Source organism: Hylobates moloch, unplaced genomic scaffold (assembly GCF_009828535.3).
Source record: "Hylobates moloch isolate HMO894 unplaced genomic scaffold, HMol_V3 SCAFFOLD_6, whole genome shotgun sequence".
Classification (NCBI taxonomy): domain Eukaryota; kingdom Metazoa; phylum Chordata; class Mammalia; order Primates; family Hylobatidae; genus Hylobates; species Hylobates moloch.
The window spans coordinates 17,528,626-17,544,359 of record NW_026652281.1 but is presented as its reverse complement, the minus strand read 5'-3'; positions in this window follow the sequence as shown (position 1 = coordinate 17,544,359).

Here is a 15,734-nt window from a genome sequence, read left to right as displayed (position 1 = left end):
TTCCTAGGTATTTTATTCTTTTTGAAGCAATTGTGAATGGGAGTTCACTCATGATTTGGCTCTCTGTTTGTCTGTTATCGGTGTACAAGAATGCTTGTGATTTTTGCACATTGAGTTTGTATCCTGAAACTTTGCTGAAGTTGCTTATCAGCTTGAGGAGATTTTGGGCTGAAACAGTGGGGTTTTCTAGATATACAATCAAGTCATCTGCAAACAGGAACACTGTGACTTCCTCTTTTCCTAATTGAATACCCTTTATTTCCTTCTCCTGCCTGATTGCCCTGGCCAGAAATTCCAACACTATGTTGAATAGGAGTGGTGAGAGAGGGCATCCTGGTCTTTTGCCAGTTTTCAAAGGGAATGCTACCAGTTTTAGCACATTCAGTATGATATTGGCTGTGGGTTTGTCATAGATAGCTCTTATTATTTTGAGATACGTCCCATCAATACCTAATTTATTGAGAGTTTTTAGCATGAAGGGCTGTTGAATTTTGCCAAAGGTCTTTTCTGCATCTATTGAGATAATCATGTGGTTTTTATCATTGGTTCTGTTTATATGCTGGATTACATTTATCGATTTTCATATGTTGAACCAGCCTTGCATCCCAGGGATGAAGCCCACTTGATCATGGTGGATAAGCTTTTTGATATGCTGCTGGATTCAGTTTGCCAGTACTTTATTGAGGATTTTTGCATCGATGTTCATCTAGGATATTGGTCTGAAACTCTCTTTTTTTGTTGTATTTCTGCCAGGCTTTGGTATCAGGATGATGCTGGCCTCATAAAATGAGTTAGGGAGGATTCCCTCTTTTAAAATTGATTGGAATAGTTTGAGAAGGAATGGTACCAGCTCCTCCTTGTACCTCTGGTAGAATTCGGCTGTGAATCTATCTGGTCCTGGACTTTTTTTGGTTGGTAAGCTATTAATTATTTCCTCAATTTCAGAGCCTGTTATTGGTCTATTCAGATATTCAATTTCTTCCTGGTTTAGTCTTGGGAGGGTGTATGTGTCAAGGAATTTATCCATTTCTTCTAGATTTTCTAGTTTTTTTTGTGTAGAGGTATTTATAGTATTCTCTGATGGTAGTTTGTGTTTCTGTGGGATCGGTGGTGATATCCCCTTTATCATTTTTTATTGTGTCTATTTGATTCTTCTCTCTTTTCTTCTTTATTAGTCTTGCTAGTGGTCTATCAATTTTGTTGATATTTTCAAAAAACCAGCTCCTGGATTCATTGATTTTTTGAAGGGTTTTTTGCATCTGTATTTCCTTCCATTCTGCTCTGATCTTTGTTATTTCTTGCCTTCTTCTATCTTTTGAATATGTTTGCTCTTGTTTCTCTAGTTCTTTTAATTGTGATATTAGGGTGTCAATTTTAGATCTTTGCTGCTTTCTCTTGTGGGCATTTAGTGCTATAAATTTTCCTCTACACACTGCTTTGAATGTGTCCCAGAGATTCTGGTATGTTGTTTCTTTGTTCTCATTGGTTTCAAAGAACATCTTTATTTCTGCCTTCATTTCGTTATGTACCCAGTAGTCATTCAGGAGCAGGTTGTTCAGTTTCCATGTAGTTGAGCAGTTTTGAGTGAGTTTCTTAATCCTGAGTTCTAGTTTGATTGCCCTGTGGTCTGAGAGACAGTTTGTTATAATTTCTGTTCTTTTACATTTGCTGAGGAGAGCTTTACTTCCAACTATGTGGTCAATTTTGGAATAGGTGTGGTGTGGTGCTGAAAAGAATGTATATTCTTTTGATTTGAGGTGGAGAGTTCTGTAGATGTCTATTAGGTCCGCTTGATGCAGAGTTGAGTTTAATTCCTGGATATCCTTGTTAACTTTCTGTCTCATTGATCTGTCTAATATTGACAGTGGGGTGTCAAAGTTTCCTATTATTATTGTATGGGAGTCTAAGTCTCTTTGTATGTCTCTAAGGACTTGCTTTATGAATCTGGGTGCTACTGTATTGGGTGCATATATATTTAGGATAGTTAGTTCTTCTTGTTGAATTGATCCTTTTACCATTATGTAATGGCCTTCTTTGTCTCTTTTGATCTTTGTTGGTTTAAAGTCTGTTTTACCAGAGACTAGGATTGCAACCCCTGCCTTTTTTGTTTTCCATTTGCTTGGTAGATCTTCCTCCATCCCTTTATTTTGATCCTATGTGTGTCTCTGCACATGAGATGGGTTTCCCAAATACAGCACACTGATGGGTCTTGACTCTTTATCCAATTTGCCAGTCTGTGTCTTTTAATTGGAGCATTTAGCCCATTTACATTTAAAGTTAACATTGTTGTGTGTGAATCTGATCCTGTCATTATGATGTTAGTTGGTTATTTTGCTCGTTAGTTTCTGCAGTTTCTTCCTAGACTCGATGGTCTTTACAATTTGGCATGTTTTTGCAGGGGCTGGTACTGGTTGTTCCTTTCCATGTTTAGTGCTTCCTTCAGGAGCTCTTTTAGGGCAGGCCTGGTGGTGACAAAATCACTCAGCGTTTGCTTGTCTGTAAAGTATTTTATTTCTCCTTCACTTATGAAGCTTAGTTTGGCTGGATATGAAATACTGGGTTGAAAATTCTTTTCTTTAAGAATGTTGAGTATCGGCCCCCACTCTCTTCTGGCTTGTAGAGTTTCTGCTGAGAGATCAGCTGTTAGTCTGATGGGCTTCCCTTTGTGGGTAACCCGACCTTTCTCTCTGGCTGCCCTTAACATTTTTTCCTTCATTTCAACTTTGGTGAATCTCACAATTATGTGTCTTGGAGTTGTTCTTCTCGAGGAGTATCTTTGTGGCGTTCTCTGTATTTCCTGAATCTGAATGTTGGCCTGCCTTGCTAGATTGGGGAAGTTCTCTTGGATAATATCTTGCAGAGTGTTTTCCAACTTGGTTCCATTCTCCCCATCATTTTCAGGTACACCAATCAGACGTAGGTTTGGTCTTTTCACATAGTCCCAAATTTCTTGGAGGCTTTGTTCATTTCTTTTTATTCTTTTTTCTCTAAACTTCCCTTCTCGCATCATTTCATTGATTTCATCTTCCATCAGCGATAGCGTTTCTTCCAGTTGATCGCATCTGCTACCAAGGCTTCTGCAATCTTTGCGTAGTTCTCGATACTTGGCTTTCAGCTCCATCAGCTATTTTAAGCCCTTCTCTCCATTGGTTATTCTAGTTATCCATTCATCTAATTTTTTTTCAAAGTTTTTAACTTCTTTGCTATTGTTTTGAATTTCCTCCCATAGCTCGGAGTAGTTTGATCGTCTGAAGCCTTCTTCTCTCAACTCATCAAAGTCATCCTCCATCCAGCTTTGTTCCGTTGCTGGTGAGGAACTGCATTCCTTTGGAGGAGGAGAGGTGCTCTGCCTTTTAGAGTTTCCAGCTTTTCTCCTCTGTTTTTTCCCAATCTTTGTGGTTTTATCCTTTTGGTCTTTGATGATGGTGATGTACAGATGGGTTTCTGGTGTGGATGTCCTTTCTGTTTCTTAGTTTTCCTTCTACCAGACAGGACCCTCAGCTACAGGTCTGTTGGAGTTTACTAGAGGTCCACTCCAGACCCTGTTTGGCTGGGTGTCAGCAGCGGTAGCTGCAGAACAGCCGATTTTCATGAGACCACAAATTCAGCTGTCTGATAGTTCCTCTGGAAGTTTTGTCTCAGAGGAGTACCTGGCCGAGTGAGGTGTCAGTCTGTCCCTACTGGGGGGTGCCTCCCAGTTAGGCTGCTCAGGGGTGAGGGACCCACTTTAGGAGGCAGTCTGTCCGTTCTCATGAAATCTCCGCTTTCATAAAAACAATGGAAACAAATGGGGGAAAAAATCCAGAGCTATGAAAACTAACCAAAAGCTTGCAGCAACCTGGGAAGTGCTCATTCAGGAAAAAAAGACTGAATCTCAATATGAATAATAGTTTTGTGATGTTTCACCTTACTGTAATACCCTCCCTTGCTGTCTTGAAAATAACCACACACATTTCTACCACCAGAGAAAACATAGAAGAGCTCATTAATTTACAAAGAATTATAAATTTTTGTTTTAATCTATCTGGTGGTTGCCAGAAAAACTAGCTCAATGGGTTTGACTTTACCTCACTAATTTGGAACTCATCCAGTGCTAAACGCGCTATAGAGGGCATTTGTTGAAAACATTTACAGGCAGTATCTAACTTAAGATGGTTCAATAGAATTTTTTTCCTTCATGATGGTGCAAAAGCAATACACATTCAGTAGAAACTCTACTTTGACCTCCTATACGACCATTTTTTTCACTTTCAGTACAGTATTCAATAAATTACATGAGATAGTCACACTGTATTATAAAGTAGGCTTTGTGTTAGATGATTTTGCCCAACCACAAGCTAATATAAGTGTTCTAAACATATTTAAAGTAGCCTAGGCTAAGCTATGACATTCAGTAGGTTAGGTGTATTAAATACATTTTTTGACTTGTGATATTTTCAACTTACAATGGGTTTGTCAGAGCATAACCCCATCATAAATTGAGAAGCATATGAACAAAGCAAACATTTTAGTCACTGCTGCCTGAGGCAATCATAAACAGTCAGGACAAGCAACAGACTAAGCAAAAAGCTTGAAGTAAAAGGCTTGAGAATGTGATGTTTGGGGAATAAGGGCTTTGGAAAGCTTTGACATATTCCCGGAAATCTAGAAGGTCATACATATGTCAAGGATTGTGTGTATGCTCAAGAAAGACCTGAGAAGGTCCAAGCCTTTTACCTATCCTGACTTTAAAACAGAAGTTTCAACTGCCTGGCAGAGTGCTATAGATTTGTCCCAAAGCATACATGAAACAACTCTGGAAAGATTAGGTTTTTTTGTTCTAGAAATTTAAGGAAATCTCTGTCAAATCATTCACTCACCACTAAGTTAACAGAACAAAGACTCAGTGACCAACCACAACAAAGAATATACACTTTAAAAAATTGGTTTGGAAAATTCACTAAACAAACAAAAACAATCTTTCAACAACAGCAAATCATAAGGAAAAGAGACAATCGGATATGCAGAGATACTGCATTATAGGATTCAAAATGTCCACTTCTCAGCAAGAGAATAACCCATATACAGAATGAAAATAACTCATAGAAATTGTCCCCAAGGAAGCCCAGACATAGAACTTGCTAGAGAAAGACCTTAAAATTTACTATTTTAAATATATTCAAGGAGCTAAAGGACTCCATGTCTAGAAATAAAGGAAGCACAGAATCATGTCCAAAACAAAAGAGAATATCAACAAATAGATGAAAATTATGTTTTAAAATGAACCAATTAAATATTCTGTAATTGAAAAGTGCAATAAATAAAATGAAAATTTTACTAGACAGGCTCAGCAGCAGATAGGCGGGAGAAAGAATCTGTGAATTCAGGAATAGATTAGTTGAGATGATCCAGTCTAAGGAATAGAAAGAAAAATAAATAAAAATGAACAGCACCTAAGGGACCAATAGAGTAAAAATCAAGCATACAAAAATATGCATTATGGGAGTCCTAAAGAGAGAGGAGAGAGAGAAAGGAGCAATGAGATTAAAGAAAATAGTGGCCAAAACCTTTAGAAATTGGAGAAAATACATGAATCTATAAATCCAGGTAGCTCAACGAAGTTCATGTAGAATAAATCCAAAGAGACTCATGCTCGGATACTTTATAATCAAACTGTTGAAAACCAAAGACAAAGAGAAAAATATTTAAAGCAGCAAGAGAAAAGCAATCTGTCACATACAAAGGATCCACAATGAGATTATCATCAGGTTTCTCAGTAGAAATCTTGCAGGCCTGAAAGCAGTGGGATGATGTAGTCAACACACTGAAAGAAAAAAATGCTGTCAACCTAGAATACTGTATCTGGCAAAACAGTCCTTCATGAATGAGGGAAAAATTAAGACTTTCCCAGTTAAACAAAAACTCAGAAAACTCATTACCACTAGACCTGCCCTATAAGTAATGCTAAAGAAAGTCTTTTAAGTTGAAATGAAAGAACACTAAACAGTAACTTAAAGCCATATGGAACTATGAAGTTCTCTGGTAAAGGTGAATACATGAAAAAATATACAAACCAATATTATTGTAATTTTGGTTTGTAATTCTACTTCCTATTCTCCTACACAATTTCATAGGCAAAATCATTAAAAATTATATATCTATGTTAATGGGTATACAACATATAAAAATGCAATGTATTAGTCTGTTCTCATGCTGCTAATAGAAATGTACCCAAGATTAGGTAACTTACAAAGGAAAGAGGTTTAATTAACACACAGTTCCACATGGCTGTGGAAGCCTCACAATCACGATGAAAGGTGAATGGGAACGAAGTCATGTCTTACCTGGCAGCAGGCAAGAAGGCATGTTCAGGGGAACTCCCCATTATAAAACCATCAGATCTCATGAGACTTATTCACTGTCATGAGAACAGCACAAGAAAACCTGCCCTCATGATTCAATTACCTCCCACTGAGTCCCTCCCATGCCACATAGGGATTATTATAAAACTTGCCCCAATGATTCAACTACCTCCCACTGGGTCCCTCCCATGCCACATAGGGATTATTACAATCCACCTAGAGATTAGTACAATTCTGGATGGGGACAGAGTCAAACCGTATCATGGAGATCAAGACCATTCTGGCTAACATGGTGAAACCCCGTCTCTACTAAAAATACAAAAAAACAAAAATTAGCCAGGCATGGTGGCAGATGCCTGTAGCCCCAGCTACTCAGGAGGCTGAGGCAGGAGAATGGCATGAACCTGGGAGGCAGAGCTTGCAGTGAGCTGAGATCAGGCCACTGAACTTCAGCTTGGGCAGCAGAGTGAGACTCCTTCTCAAAAAAAAACAAAAACAAACTGGGAGAGCTATAGAACAGTAGATTTTCTTCGTGTGGTTGAAATTAAGTTGGTATCAGTTGGATATTGACTGTTATAACTTTAGAATAATATGTGTAATCCTTATGAAAGCCATGAAAAACTCTGTAGAATTTACAAAAAAGGAAATGAGAATGAAATCCAATGTGTCACTGTAAAACATCAAGTAAACACAAAAGAAAGCAGTAATAGGGGAAATGAGAAGCAAAAAAGCTACAAGATATGCAGAAAACAAATAACAAAATAGCAATAGTAAAGTCATTCTGTATCAGTAATTAAATATAAATGAACTAAACTCCCAAATTAAAAGACATAGACTGGCAGAATGAATTTTAAATTTAAAAAAAAAAAAAAAAAACAGGGTCTAACTAGATGGTTTCTATAAGACACTCATTTTAAATCTAAGTACATACATGGGTTGAAAGTAAAAGAATGGAAAAAGATATTCCATATTATTAGTAATGGAAAGAGATCCAGTGTGGCTATATTAATCTCAAACAAAATAAACTTTAAGTTGAAAACTCTTACAAAGGTAAAGAAGAAAATTATGTGATGATAAATTGGTCAGTTCACCAAGAAGATATAACAATTACAGTCACATGTCACTTAACAAAGGGGATACATCCTAAGAAATGCATCATTAGAGGATTTCATCCTGTGAATGGCATACAAACCTAGATGGTATAGCCTACTACATACCTAAGCTATATGGTAGGGCCTATTGCTCCTAGGATGCCAATGTATACAGCATATTATTGTACTCAATACTGTAGGCAATTGTAACACAATGGTAAATATTTGTGTGTCTAAACATAGAAAAGGTCAAGTAAAAATGCTGTATTATAACCTTATGGGGCCACCATCATATATGCAGTAGGTTGTTGACCAAAACATTGTTTTGCAGCACATGACAGTATAACCATATAGGCACCAAACATCAGACCCCATAAATATGTGAAGAATGGAAAAAATTGAAGGGAGAAAAAGACAGCTCTACAACAATAGGAGGAGACTTCATTTCCTTACTTTTAATAGTGGATAGAATAACCAGAAAGAATAACAGAGGACTTAAATTTGAACACTATAGACTAATTGGACCCACCAGATATATATATAGAAAATTCCATCCAGCAGCAGAATTTGCATTTTTATCAAGAGCACATGGAACATTCTCCAGTATAGGACATGTTAGACCACAAAACAAATCTTAAAATATTTTAAAAGATGGAAATCATAAAACATATCTCTTCTGATCATAATGAAATGAAACTAGAAATCCACAGCAGGAAAAAAAACTTAAAAAATCATATCATATATATGTGGAAATTAACACATTGTTAAACAACCAATGGGTTTGTCTTAGTCCATTTATGTAGCTGTATCAAAAATACCATAGGCAGGCTGGGCACGGTGGCTCAAGCCTGTAATACTAGCACTGTGGGAGGCCAAGGCGGGTGGATCATGAGGTCAGGAGATCGAGACCATCCTGGCTAACACGGTGAAACCCCGTCTCTACTAAAAATACAAAAAATTAGCCGGGCGTGGTGGTGGGCGCCTGTAGTCCCAGCTACTCGGGAGGCTGAGGCAGGAGAATGGTGTGAACCTGGGAGGCGGAGCTTGCAGTGAGCCGAGATTGCGCCACTGCACTCCAGCCTGGGGGACAGAGAAAGACTCTGTCTCAAAAAAAAAAAAATACCATAGGCTGTGTAGCCTATACAACAAATACGCCTGTGGGCTGGGGAGTTCAATATCAAGACATCAGTATACTCAGTGTCTGGTAAGGGCCCACTTCCTGTTTAATAGATGGCCACCTCCTTGCTTCTCATAGTAAACTTAAAGACTGAAGAATAATCCTCTTGCAATAGACGCTCTGCCTTCCAGGTCCATTGGAGTGGCAACCTCACCCTCACTACTTGACAGGAGGGCCCTGCAGTGGCTCTCTGCCTGAGCCCCAGCCCCAACACAGTTATCTGCCAGAGCCCCACAGCTCTCCTGGTCTGGGGCCCCACACCCATGGCTCCAGGCAGCCTCCTCCTTTGTAACCTAGATTGAAGCAACCATGCCACTGGGCCTGTGCACTGTGGCCTATGATGGGAATGGCAGCCTTGATGATCTCTGAATCACCTGCAGGGTCATTTTTCCATTGTCTTAACGAATAGCAACTGACTTGTGTTGAGATGGCTTATTTATAATAATTTCCTTATCAAACAGTTACTTGGACACTCAGTGTTCTAATTTTTTGCAATATGATTAGGTGGAGGATTTTCCAAATCTTTAAGTTCTGCTTTGTTTTTTCTTAAAAATTCTGTCTTTAAGTCATTTATTTCTTCTTCAGTTTTACAAAAGTAGTCACGAAAAGCCAAGCCCCACCTTTAACCCTTTGCTTAGAAATATCTTGAGCTAAATATCCAATTTTATTGCTCACAAGTTCTACCTTCCACAAAACACCAAGACACAAACATAATTCTGCCAAATTCTTTGTCACATTATATCAAGTATTACTTTTCTTCCAGTTTCCAATGACATGTTCCTTATTTCCATCAAGACCTAATCTGAATGGCCTTTACCATCCATGTTTCTACCAACATTCAATTTATCAAACTTAGGTATTTGTTGGGAAGGACAATTTATGCATGTAGTCTTTTTTGACCCCTCACTCATCTGCAAAATAATGGGCCTTGGGCCTGGAATATTTCCTTAAATATTTCCTAAAGGGTCCATTCATTCTGTGATAGGCATATTGCCTTGTGTGGGAATATCTTTCCCTGTTGCAAGCTCAATGTACACTCCTTTGTTCTGCTGAAGTACATATATCAATGGCCCTAAAGCATGCCTACAGCTTTAAGTATTTCAGACAGCACAGGGGAGGAAAGAGGTCCTTCTACTGTAGCACAAGAAAGGTGTGCATAGGCTAATTGCCCTGTGTCAGCTACTGGAGTGACCCACTAGCCATGACAGACCAGTGCATACTATCACAGTTGATCTTCCTCTTTCTTTTCTCTGTGTGAGTGAAGTATTGTTCCATCCAGTAATTTATTGTGTTGTGTTTTCCTTGGTGACTCTGATACCAAGTTGCAGTGGGCAGAAGTGTTAGGACTTCTATTCCTGGTGGCTGCCATTTTGATGACCTTTGCCATCCTCCATGTAATTGGAGTCCTTCCTTGGCTTTGGTAATCAGTGCCCAGTGCTCTTCTTGACAGTATTCTGTAAGAAGATTGAGGCTTTGCTTCCAGCTCTTCTCTTTTCTTTCTGCACTGCAATTAGAATCACCCTTAACATCCATATTGCTAAAATGCTCCTTAAAAACTCTTCCACCTTCTACTGTTACCAAATTCCAAAGCCGCTTCCACATTTTTAGGTATTTATTACAGCAGCACCTTACTTCTTAATGTTACTCTTTGTCTTAGTCCATTCAGCTGCTATAACAAAAACCACACCATATTGAGTGGTTTATACACCAAATATTTATTTCTCACAGTTCTGGAGACTGAGGAGTCCACGATAAAGGAGCTGGCATATTTGAGTCTAGTGAGGGCTTGCTTCCTGGATAATAGAAAACCATCATTTTTCTGTGTCCTCAAATGGCAGAAAAAGGCAAAAGAATTATCTGGGGTCACGGGAGTTGGAGGCTGCATAGCAAACTATTTTTTGACAAGGGCACCAAGAAGATAAAATGGAGAAAGGACAGCCTCCTCAATAATTGCTGTTGGGAAACTGGATATCCACATGTAAAATAATAAAATCGAACCATTATCTTTCACTATATACAAAAAGACAACACAAAATTTGTTAAAGACATAGATGTATAACCTGAAACTATAAAACTCCTACAAGAAAACAGAGAGAAGCCTTGGTCTTGGCAATATATTTTTTGGATAGGACAACCAAAAGCAGAGGCAACAAAACCAGAATTGAACAAATGGGGTCCACATCAAACTAAAAAGCTCTCCGTAGTAAAGGAAAAGAATCAGTAAAATAAAAAAGTAGCCTATGGATTGGAAGAAAATATTTACAAACCATATACCTGGTAAGAAGTTAACATCCAAAATACATAAGGAACTCAAAAAACTCAATAGCAAAAAAGAAAATTATAACTCAATCAAAATGTGGAGAAAAGGCCTGAATAGACATACCTCCAAAGAAGACATGAAAATGGCCAATAAGCGGCTGAGCACGGTGGCTGATGCCTGTAATCCCAGCACTTTGGGAGGCCGAGGCAGGCGGATCACGAGGTCAGCAGATTGAGACCATCCTGGCTAACATGGTGAAACCCCGTCTCTACTAAAAATACAAAAAAACTAGCCGGGCGTGGTGGAAGGCGCCTGTGGTCCCAGCTACTCGGGAGGCTGAGGCAGGAGAATGGTGGGAACCCGGGAGGCGGAGGTTGCAGTAAGCCGAGATTGCGCCACTGCACTCCAGCCTGGGTGACAGCGAAACTCCATCTCAAAAAAAAAAAAAAAAAAAAATGGCCAGTAAGCATATGAAAAGGTGCAAAGGTGCTCAATGTCACTAATCATCAGGGAAATGCAAATCAAAACCACCAGATATGACGTCACACCTGTTAGGATGGATGTTATCAAAAAGACAAGAGACAATAAGTGTTGGTGAGGATATTTTTTTAAAGTGAACCCCTGTACACTGTTGTTGGAAATGTAAATTATTAAAGCCTCTATGAAAAATAAGGCCGAGGTGGGCAGAGCACTTGAGGTCAGGGGTTTGAGACCAGCCTGGCCAACACAGTGAAACCCCATCTCTATTAAAAATACAAAAATTAGCCAGGTGTAATGGCACGTGCCTGTAATCCCACTTACTCAGGAGGCTGAGGCAGGAGAATTGCTTGAATCTGGGAGGCAAAGGTTGCAGTGAGTCAAGATTGTGCCACTGCACTCCAGCCTAGGCAACAGAGTAAAGGTTCCTCAAAGACTAAAAATAGAACCACCATATGACCCAGCAATCCCTCTTCTGGGTATGTAACCAAAGGAAATGAAATCAGCACATCACAGAGATATCTGTACTCCCACATTCATTGCAGCATTGTTCACAATTGCCAAGATATGGGAAAAACCTAGGTGTCCATCAACAGATAACTGGATAAAGAAATTATGAGGTATAAATACATATATATAAATATTCTTACATTGTATGTTCATATATATGACTATTATTCAGTCTTTAAAAAGGATATTCTACCATACACAGAGTGAAAATTATTATATGGTCTCTTTTATATGCAGCATCTATAAAGAAGTCACAATACACAGAAACAGAGAGTATAATGGTGGTTACCAGAAGCAAGTGGGGAGGGAAGGAAAACTGAGGAGAGATTGGTCAGATGGTGCAAAGTTGCAATTATGTGGGATAATTCTAGAGGTCTAATTTACAGCATGAGGTCTACAGTTAATAATAATGAATTGTATACTGAAATTTGCTAAGAGAGTAGATTTTAGGTGATCTTACCACATATACACACACACAAATGTAACTGTGTGAGATGATGAGTAGGTCAATTGGCATGACACTTAACTATGTATACGTATATCAGAACATCATGTTCTATACCTTAAATATATATAGTAAGAATAAAATTTTAAAGATAAAAATTGTTCTAATGATTTAAAGGGAAATAAAAAGGATTATAAGAGAGCAGTATGAACAATTATACACCAACAAATTAGATAACCTAGATGAAATGGCCAAATTCTAGGGAGTTATGTCACAATATGGTGGAGTAGGAAGCCTTGGATCCTCCTTACCCCTAGAAAGCTGCTACAAAATGTTGTACCCATAGTCAACCAATACTGTATTGTACACTTAGACATTGTCTTGAGGGTAGTTATCATCTTAAGTTTTCTTACCACAATAAAATAAGTTTATTTTTAAAAAGAAATGAACATATTCCTAGAAATGCACAACCTACCAAGACTGAAACATGAAGAAATAGAAAGTCTGAATAGACCAATAACTAGTATGAAGATTAAATCACTAATCAAAACCCTTCCAACAAATGTCAATGAAATACAAGAAATACAACTATCCTTCGTACAACCGGAAATGCACCAATCCCCAACCGAAATGCTATTACATAAAGTTAACAATACTTAAATATTGATGTGAAGTCAATAAATCTTACATCACGTGATAAAGGAGAAAGGAAATGAAATGAAGATATTTTCTGAGTACAAGTGTATACATGCACAAATATGTTTTTAATAAAAGAAGGAGAAAATACTCATGACCGTTACAGTCCACGTTTCTGCAGCTGGTTCACATGATCATAGCTGGTATTGATGACTACCTTCTTCTACTACCCACTTTGTCTTCCCTTTGCCTTCAGCAAACACCTCAGCAGGTCATGGACTTTTCCTGGCAGAGTGAAACAAACCCTCATTCCTGAAGGGTCTGGGTCATTTGTAGTCCTGCCTGGATCGGGCTATTGTGGTTTCCCTTTGACCTTAATCACAAGGCATGGTAATACTAAGAGACACCCTAATTGGATGTCCTGTATTCCATGCATACTCCTCTTTACTTCTTTTGGAGACTGATTTAATCTTGATAGTCCGGGTCAATCATCCCAGCCAACACTGTAAATCCCTTCTTAGCCTGTTGACTTAAAGGTAGGAGGAGCCAAAAGTGTCCAGGTGGCAATCTTAACTTCCAGTTTAATGGGATCATTGTTGTGTCTCCTGGTGGCAGCGTTCACCCCTCTGGAACTAAGACCTCTAGGCCACCAGAAAGTAATGTCACACGAACAGGAAGCAAAAATTTTGCTACTGGATCACTAGGGGCAATGGTGATTGATGCCACTTCCACCCTTCACCCCTTGATTCCTGGACCCATAAATCCTGGCTATGGGAGAAACAGTACCATATATTGGACGCTAATATGGGGCATACATGGCCTTCTGGAGAACTTTGCCCAAGCCCTGCAAAGTATTGTCACCTAGTTGACATTGTAATTGTGACTTCAAAAGGCCATTCCACCATTCTGTCAATCCAGCTGCTTTGGAATAATGGTGACCGTGGTAAGACCAGTGAATTCCATGAGCATGAGCCCACTGCTGCACTTTCTTACCTGTAAAGTGAGTGCCTTGAGTCCATGGATGGTAGTCTTGGCAGAACCATTGTGTGCAGGATAGGCAAACCCATATACGGAGTAAGTATCTATTCCACTGAGGACAAACCTCTGCCCTTTCCATGATGGAAGATGTCCACTAGGTAGCTGGCTGATCACCCTGAGGAATGGTGCCATATCAAGGGCTCGGTGTTGGTCTCTGCTGCTGGCAAATTGGGCACTCAACAGTGGCCGTAGCCAAGTCAGCCTTGGTGAGTGGAAATCTATGTTACTGAGCCCATGCATAACCTCCATCCCTGCCACCATGGCAACTTTGTTCATGGGCCTATTCGGTGATGACAGGGGTGGCTGGGGAAAGAGGCTGAGTGGTGTCCACACTCAGGGTCATCCTATCGACTTGATTATTAAAATCCTCCTCTGCTGAGGTCACCCGTTTGTGAGCACTCACATGGGGTACAAATATCTTCCCAGTTTTTGCCCACTCAGAGAGGTCCATCCACTTACCTTTTCCCCAAATTTCTTTGTCACCAATTTTCCAGTTATGCTTCTTCCAAGTCCCTGACCATCCAGCCAAACTGTTGGCTACAGCCCATGAATCAGCATATAATCACACATCTGGCCATTTATCCTTCCATGCAAAGTCCACAACCAGGTGCACTGCTCGAAGTTCTGCCCACTGGTAAGAACTCTTCACTGCTGTCCTTCAGGGATGTCCTAGAAAGGGGCTATAGTGCTGCAGTTGTCCACTTTCGGGTGCTGCGTGCATATCGTGCAGAACCATCTGTGAACCAAGCCCTAGTCTTCCCTTCCTCTGTTGTAGGAAACTCCCCATGAGGCCATCAGTGCAGGCTGGGGGAGAGAAGGCAAGATGGCAGGAGTGGAGACCATGGACATTTGAGCTCCTTCCTCACATAACTTACCTGGCCTTCAGGACCTGCTCGAGCCTGATCACGTATATATCGCTTCCATTTAATGATGAAATGCTGCTGTGCATGACCCTCTTTATGGCTAGATGACTCAGAAAGCACCCAGTTCATAATAGGCAGTTCAGGTTGCATGGTGACTTGATGACCCATCATCAAATGTTCAGTTTCCACCAAAGCCCAGCAACAGTCCAAGAGCTGTCTCTCAATTTCTCAAAAGGAGAGTAGTTATCTACAGCAGATGGCAGGGCCTTGCTCCAAAATTCTAGAGGCCTCCGCTGTGATTCACCTATAAGGACCTGCCAAAGGCTCCAAACAGCATCCCTATCTGCCACTGACACCTCAAGCATCATTGGACCTGCTTGGTCATATGGCCCAAGTGGCAGAGCAGCTTGCACAGCAGCCTGGACCTGTTGCAGAGCCTTCTCCTGTTCTGGACCCCACTCAAAACATAGCATTTCAGGTCACTTGATAAATGGGCTGGAGTAACATACCCAAATGAGGAATGTGTTGCCTCCAAAATCCAAATGGGCCCACTAGGCATTGTCCCTCTTTCTTGATTGTAGGAGGAGCCAAATGTAGCAACTTATCCTTCACCTTAGAAGGAATATTTCGACATGCCCCACACCACTGGACCCCTAGAAATTTTACTGAGGTAGAAGGTCCCTGAATTTTAGTCAGATTTATTGCCCATCCTCTGGCACACAAATGTCTCACCCATAAGTCCAGTGTGTTTGCCACTTCTTGCTCACTGGATCCAGTCAGCATAATGTCATCAATGTAATGGACCAGTGTGATATCTTGTGGAAGCGAAAAGAGATCAACGTCTCTCCGAGTAAGATTATGACACAAAGCCAGAGAGTTAATATATCCTGGAAGTA